Source organism: Pantherophis guttatus, chromosome 1, assembly GCF_059756535.1.
Source record: "Pantherophis guttatus breed Tessera chromosome 1, ASM5975653v1, whole genome shotgun sequence".
Classification (NCBI taxonomy): Eukaryota; Metazoa; Chordata; class Lepidosauria; order Squamata; family Colubridae; genus Pantherophis; species Pantherophis guttatus.
In genome coordinates, this window is record NC_142063.1 from 294,677,334 (window position 1) to 294,685,558 (window position 8,225).

The 8,225-nt window shown below is 35.8% G+C and overlaps 2 long non-coding RNA genes across 2 annotated transcripts; one reads left to right on the top strand and one right to left on the bottom strand.

The window, feature by feature from the left end:
* Window positions 1–299: 299 nt before the first annotated feature.
* Window positions 300–1,364, bottom strand: LOC148116894 (uncharacterized). Its single transcript, XR_015731505.1, has 2 exons — window positions 1,239–1,364; window positions 300–598 (listed from the first exon to the last, which is right to left on the bottom strand). It is a non-coding gene; the product is annotated as an uncharacterized LOC148116894 (long non-coding RNA).
* A 1,971-nt stretch (window positions 1,365–3,335) lies between these two features.
* Window positions 3,336–6,781, top strand: LOC117671423 (uncharacterized). Its single transcript, XR_004592855.3, has 3 exons — window positions 3,336–3,412; window positions 4,861–4,994; window positions 6,599–6,781. It is a non-coding gene; the product is annotated as an uncharacterized LOC117671423 (long non-coding RNA).
* Window positions 6,782–8,225: the final 1,444 nt, after the last annotated feature.

The window sequence follows — 8,225 nt, forward strand, 5'->3', positions numbered from 1 at the left end:
GTCACTTTCCTTTATATAATAATTTTATTGAAGATTTAATAAACTTAGTAAAAAATAATACAAACTAAACTAAAGAAAAAAAGAAAAATGTGGGAAAGAAAAAGGCAACAAAAACAATAATAAAGAAGTGGCTTCCAACCTTTTGTACACTAAGCATAAGGTAATATTGTAACTATCCACACTTTTTGAAAGTTACAAGTAAACTAAACATCTTCCTTTAGCCTAATTTTTATCTATACACAATTCAGATATCATCCCTTTTTTGGAATCTAGTTCAGCAAAAAATCCATTAGAAATTATCAGAAATATCAAACAGTTTATCTCTGGTCAAATAGTCCACATTTATATTCCTCCTTTTTGCTCTGCTCAGTATCAATCTTTAAGTCTTTCCTATTTCATTTCGGGATCTGATCTTTCATCACTCTGGCATTTAAAACGCAGTGTTCAAAACTTTCATCAGCCGACTTTGAATTTCCATAAAGAGGCATCATCCTGATTTTCTTATTGTAACTGTTATACATTCAGATTCTTTTCTTGATTTGTCTTTTGTATTCCCATTTTGATAATCTCAATTTTGTTATTTCCATGTCTTCAAACTCTATAAAGTATGTGTCAGTTAAAAAAAACATTTAAATTAGTATTCTTTCTAAGGTATTAATTATTAATATTTCAGGTCATGTTTAAAACAACTAAGATAAGATAACTGGATTAGTCATTTTTGCTTGGTTCTTTAGTTCCCTCTAGTGTCCATTTGCAATTTTCATCAAGCCTCTGTTCTATTTCAGTCATTCAGTATATATTATTTAATTATATACTAGTTTTTCAAATCTTTCAACAAAAATAACTAATATTACAAATCTTTCTAGTCTCCCAAACCATTTAAAACTTTGTTAAATGCTTTGGGCTTTTTGCCAATTGTATATTATTTTAAATTGTGGTCTCTGTTTCAAATTTCTTATATCCAAAGTTGGTAAAACTCACCAGATGTCTAATTAAGATGACTGTTTTGAAGGCCCATAATGTCCACTAAGAAATTAAACATTTCTGAATGTGATCAGAAAATGAGACTGGTGTACTATCCTTATAAAAGGCTTCCCTGCTGCTGAGACAAAAGATGTTGTCTTCCTTGTTTCATGGTTCTCAAATCTGCAGGAGACGGCTGTTTAATACAGTCTCCACAGAGTACTTACGAGCAGTCTCCCCTTCTCTAGGGAGATTTGAAGGACTGTTGTACTCACCAGCCTTTTATCTTCACAGCGGTTATCATCTCCACTTGTTCACATAGATGTCTTCAGTCAGACATGACTCACACCAGAGACCCCCATTTTGTCACTTCCAACATACATTGCTTCTGTTTGCTGCATCTATTTGGAATGGATGTGAGTTTTTCTTTTCTTTTGTCTTTTACAAGTATTAAATAAGCATGTTATTTGGCTACTATGATTGTCCAAATAAGCTATTTCTGCTTCCTGAATTATATTTATTTATTTGAAGAACTATGCATTAAAAAATCATTGAATATAGTTAACACCATTCTCAAGATTCTTGGTGGTAGAGATACAGCCCTGTCCACATACTAATGTATTACTGTAAATTTTATACAGGCATTCAAGTATATATTAGGCAAGGCAGGGGTCTACAATCTTGTTCACCCAATATCTATTTTCATATTTGTCTTGAGTTTATATACAATAATTTCAAAGTTCAAACCAGGTTTGAACAATGCCATTTCTTTCTTTTCTTCCCTACACTAATTTTCATAAACTATGTAAAAAGAATCACAGAGCTGTCCATGGGAATGTACTTTCTGTATATTTACTGTTCTGATTTAGGCTTTCTAAGAAAGCATCATTTGGGATACAATCTTAGTCCCAATTCCTCTTTTATTGAGACAGCTGTGAATTATGGTCATTCACAGCCCATAATGATTCACAAACAGTCTGTGAAGATTCCGACAGATGTTTGCTCAAGTTGACACAGTCTTTCAGGGTAATGTTGATAAGCACCCACCTTTATCTCCCTTGAAACACTGCCAGAGACCTAATTGTCAATTAGTTTTGCAAGGCCAAATGGAGCACAGAGTCAAACGGACTTCTCAGAGCTTGAATTGACTATATGAACTAATTGCTTCTTGCAAAGGCTCATGTTCCGTTTGCTCCTCTTTTATGTCTTATGGGAGGGACCATTCCTCTTCAAGCCTTATTCCCGAGTCACCCTTTTTTTCCTTAATTGTTCTTACTTTCTGGCAGCTCTGCACATGCGCACACTGGGAACAAGCTCACACTGTTCTTCTGCCTCGCTGATGTCAAATTCCGGAGGCTCTGGAGGCAGCACATAACTACCAGATGGCCCTGGCCCTCTCTCTGCCTCCAATGCAGAGCCCTCATCCGAGCTTTCCCCAGGCTCCAGGACTGGCCCACGTTCCTCCTCACTGTCCAAATCTGCTGCCACTTCTGCTGGCCGCTGGCAGGCCAAGCGCTTATTTCAGGGTTCAAAAAAATATAAGACAGGGTCTTATTTTCGGGGAAACACGGTTGTAATTAAGTTCTTTTAATATATTGACAGTAGGAACTGTTTTTAAAACAGCATACAAGGCATAGGATTGTACTGCAAGTATGAAAATTCATAGTAAAATATGGATTTTATTGTAACAATGTTATTGTCCTACTAGTATACATTCAGATATTCCCTAAGCTCACATTCCCTTGTTTTCTAAGTAAAATTACAACCAACTCATCTGGCTTCTAATCTATTTTTTGAGTGTGATCAAGTTCATTTTCATTCCAGCAACACTGTTCACTGAACGTGAGTTCACTAAATATGTATCTGACTGTCCCTAAGATGGAGTACAACAATAATTTCCACGTAGTTCTAGAGACATGATTTATTGTTTTGGGATAGGTTCCATTTTCACCAAATAAATCTGAAATCTGAGAGTGCTTCTTGGACTAGATAGCCTCATGGATGCTGACTGTAGCTTTAGACAAGTGAGCACTTTATATGTAACATAGTAGTTGATATTCTAGCTGTAACTTTCCTTTATAAAACAGTTTTCTCATAAGATATCTTCTGTATAATATCTATGTGCCCGTGTTGTATAGCTATGGCATTATTATTATCCTTATCTTCTTTAGTACCCCCTTTTATTGGGATGATGATGATGATAATAATGATGCTTTGCATTGCACTAAGAGCTTCTGCTCTGAAGCCAAATTTCTTGTATGTCACACTTAGCCAAATAAAGTCTAGTCTAGTCTAGTCTAGTCTTGTCTTGCCTTGCCTTGCCTTGTCTTGTCTTCCATTCCATTCCATTCCATTCCATTCCATTCCATTCCATTCCATTCCATTCTCTAGCTGTTGGAGGTGTGAATCCAATAGTACTGATTCTTCAATACTTCATGACCTAGTGACTGTAAGGGGATAGAGTGGTATTAATACAGAGCTAAGAATTTCTCTGAGACCCTTTTTGTCTGTCATTCTGCTCTTTTGTTTCACAAGATTGATGATTCCACTACTTTCTGCTTTTCTTCCCAGAAATATACAGAGGCACACAGAGCACATGCTCTTGGACTCTCCTCCTGGAAACTCATTTTGTAATTACCTGAAGTGCTAGACTCTTCCTATTCTTATTAACCATTGCTTGTAAATAAATCACCTTCTGTTACAATTATAAAAGTTTCAGATTCCTGCTCCCAGTAATGTTCACATGCATGTTTAGGAATTTCAGTTTCCATAGTTAGAGGCTTAAGCCTTTTCTTTCCCCATAAGCATAAGCCATTTTGCTCTACTAGCACTCCGTATGCTAGGTTCTTTCCAGCCCTATCTTCTGCCTGTCTCCTCCTTTTGAAACAATTTTTTCTGCAGGCCTCCACTAAAATACTGGAACGGTAAACATAGTCCTCAACTTTATTTGTGGAAGAAAAGAGGTTGTATTACTCATATACTATTTAAACTGCATTTTGAAATGACCTCCACTATTATTTTAAGGAAGTGGGGATATTTTTACCCTATTCCACTTAATCACATTCTTAAATCTGTATTTATTTTTAGGTACGATAGCCTATTTTCCCTTTATTGTAGTGTACAAAAATAGTGAGGGATACCAAATAATGAGGGAGCTTGTGGCTTTAGATAGTTTCTCAATTTTTCACAGAATATTTTGTCAATTTCAATAATTTTCTCCCTATTCCTAGTGAAATAAGCAATCTGATTGCTCAACTGTTAGTCAGTTTCAATTATTTCAGGCTCATGAGAGTATATAGTGATGGCAGGATCTGTAATCCTCTCTCTGACACTATATCTGCTTTAGTATCTTTCCATATCTTCATTTATTTCATATTATTTTTAATTCAATAGTGGATAAAGGCCATAAATGGGGCAATAATCAGCTATCCTAAGTGTAGGAGAAACTGCTCCCACTTATTACAGAGATAAAATTTGATCGATATAGGAGAGAAATGAGATAGACACGAAGCTACATTTAAGGAGTATATGCTCCTCACCCGTTTTTTTACAACTGTGGAACAACTGGCACTGAGTAAAGTTTGCTGTTGGATGCTAGAACTTGAAAGTTTGTGATAGGTTAACCATTAGGAATATAGTTATAGAATTTTTTTAAGCTGATTGAGGACAAAATTCCTTTGTGTACAGGTTTACATTTTCCTTGTTTTCTGTCATGAACATTTTCTTTCCTCCCACGTATATCTCCATATGATATAGCCTTTACAAAACCAAAACTCTCTGGTCTTCGATGTGGAGTTTTCTTAGTGATGATGCCATTAACAACTGTGTTCTCATGATACCATCTTTGTAATGTAAATAATGTGCTAAATATTTTCTTCCCAAAATTTATACCCATAGGCTTCTCTTTGGAGGCATGGGCCAGGCATCTCAGTTTCAGACAGTTCCCTGGAACCAATAGAATTGATGCCTCTTCCACATACCACGTATTTTAGTTTGCAGTCACTATTTTCTATTCTCCACAGGACATAGGGGTGAGTACATGGTACACTAAACGTTCATGTGGCTTAACAGAAAAGGGATCCTCCCAGTGCCCTGCTTGCATCTGATTCCTGAGTTGAGTTTGGAAACCATGCGTTCATTTCACCACTCCTAGGGAGGAGCAAGTGGGACAGGCAGGTAGTGAGTCAGATATGTTTACTGCCAAGCCATATGGCTAAGTGTGTCATTTGAAAAAGCCAGGGCATTACTGTTGTATATTAGCATTAATAAAGCCATGTTTTATATTTTGGATTGTTTTTTAAAAACTTTTGATAGCTATGTGTTTATCTGAATAGAAGTACAAATAATTATTAAAAATAACAACTGGGTGAAGATTGAGTGATTATTGGGGAAGTCAAAGTGTGAGGGCCACCCAGTGCAAGAAAAAATCCACCAGAGGATATTTTGGCAAAGGTTCCCAAAGGTCAAGAAAAAAGTCTCTTTCTATAGTACTTGGATGAAAATACATTATTGTTGTCTCTCAATTTTTTCCAGAAAGAGAAATAATGGAAAATTCTAATAGCTTAAACCATATTAATATTTAACAGAATCAAAGCATTGTTTTATTTTCTTATAATTTTATTTCAATATAACTTCTTAGGCAAGCTTAATATTAAAAGGCATGCTATGATTTTTATAGTACTCTCAGCTATGGATATTAGGTATTTCTGTACAAAGCCACTAGGTGTCATAATTTTCTTTAGCTCATTCCACATTATTAAGTTCTAACCAGCAACTCTGGACAATTAACAGTTCACTTAAATTCAGTGAAATAAATTATAAATATACAAAACTGTTATCAGGATTTTTCTTAATTTTTCCTTGTTTTCTCATATAACATTACCACATGTATTAATATAATTGGCAGGCTTATACAACACACAGAGCTAAAACAACAGAGGATGGTTTCATTTAATATTTAAGCTGCTATAAAGTAACCCATATCTTACTTAAATGCAGTATGTTATATAAATACCTTCTTGAAAGGAAAATAGGTAGGTAGGTAGGGAGAGAGAGAGAGAGACAGACAGACAGACAGATTGATTCATTTATGGCATTTTTATTCTACTCATCAGTTAAAAAATCCAGAAACAACATTTTCAATGAATTAAAAAGAGGATTATCCAAAAATTGTTCTTGCCTTCGTGCCTCTCAGCTATTTTTTCAGGATGTATTAAGTTAAAACATTAAATGGATATGTGCATGACACCATTTTACCCTCCATGTACTGGACTTTAATTAATCAATGAGACTTATGATGCTATCAGAATTCAAAATCCCTATCACTAGGGGCTAAATTGGTGGGATCCAGTGGAGTGCATGAAAGTACAAATAAAAATGAATAAATGATGTGGGATGAAACTGAAGTTCAAGATGCTAGAAGGAGTATTTTAAAGATTTGAGGGTATGAAGAATGGAATTGAAATAAATGTGATAAATATTAGTGTCCAAGAAAAGACTGATGGAAATATTCATAAATATTATGAGGAGGTGGAAAAAATGATAAGGCTGTTGGAAAGAGGGTGTAAGTGATCTTTAAACATTAAGATATGGATGTGGCTTGCTTATTGGAATGGTTGTTGAACTTGTTTAACAGGTTTGTGAAGACTGCATTTCTGTCCAGAACTGTGATTGAAAGGATACAAGATGTAACAAAGAGCAAAATGTGCAAGTTTATACCAAGCAGAGAGTGTGCAGTCTACTCAGTCTCTTGGCAGACACTGAGAAATGTATTAAAATCAAAAATAAAGCTAATTGCATGTTCATTGATTCAGAAAAAGGATGTGACAAAATGAATAATTTTGAATTATTGAATGTTTTACATGAGTTTGAAGATTGATGAATGTGATAAAAATGATGTAGGATGAAAACCAAGCATATATAAGAGTAAATGGAAGGAAGACAATCTTGTATGATGTGCCTTTCTTTGTTAAATGATAGGGGTATAAGGAATGTTTGCGGTGACATTAGAAGTATGTTAATTGGGAAATAAATATACCATATTTTTCGGAGTATAAGATGCTCCGGAGTATAAGACACACATTAGTTTTGGGGGAGGAAAACAAGAAAAAAAAATTCTCCCTCTGCCTACCAGCATCCATTGGTATTCATCTGGCTAGCATCTTTGCAGCAAACAGCAAACAGCCTGGTCAGGTTCAGCACGTTATCGCAGCCTGATTTAGCACAAACAGCTGATTGGTGGTTGGATCGGCCTCCTGGAATACTGCTAATCAGCTGTTCCAGGCTGCGGGGATAGCCAGAGCCCATTGCCACCTCTGTGCGTCGTGTTTTTGGCTTCTGCACATTGCGTTTTTTGCCTTCACATGCTCTGTTTTAGACTCATTGCAGGCTGCGGGGATCTCCACAGCACATTGGTGGCGGCGATCCCCGCTGCCTGGAACTGCCTGGAACATACCGAGATAGTAATAGGCAGCGATGTGCTGTGGCAATCCCCGCAGCCTGGAACAGGTCTAAAACAGGGCATGCAGAGGTTGAAAACTCAATGCGCAGAGGCCAAAAATGGCCAAAGGGTGGGGGCTGGTGGATGGGTGGGGCTTCGGCAACATTCGATGTATAAGACGTATTGCATTTTCACTCACTTTTAGGAAGTGTGTCTTATACTCCGAAAAGTATGATATATGAATTTTGTATGCAGATGATACTATGTTGTTGGCTGAAAAGCAGAATATTTGTTGTGAATGTTAGAGAGATTTTATTTTCTTTATCAAATTTGGACACTGCCAATGTCACTAGGTAAGTTGTTGCAATATTTTCAGGATCAGACTCAATAAAGATAATAGGAGTTAGAGCTTTAAATATATTTCTTTTTAATTATGATAGGCATTCTATATTCACCGAATATTCAAGGTAGAAGCAGTTAGAATGGTGAGGGTGGCTCCATATATATACAAGGGGTGGAGCTAGGAATGGGAGTGGTAAGTTATGAATACATTAAAGTCCAAAGAATAAGTTAACCTCTGATGTTCCATATATACATTATTTACACATTGGAGAATAAGGCATTTACATCTGACAAATCCCCCTCTAAATGCCGGTTCGTTACACAACACCAATTACATTCTGATTCAGGACAATATAATACATATAATTTAGAAGTTAAATATTTATGTTGTTTAGAAGGTAAGGGTTTTGTTAATATGTCAGCTAATTGTTCAGAAGTATCGCAATGTATTGCTTTAATGAATCCGTCTTGAGACAGTTGT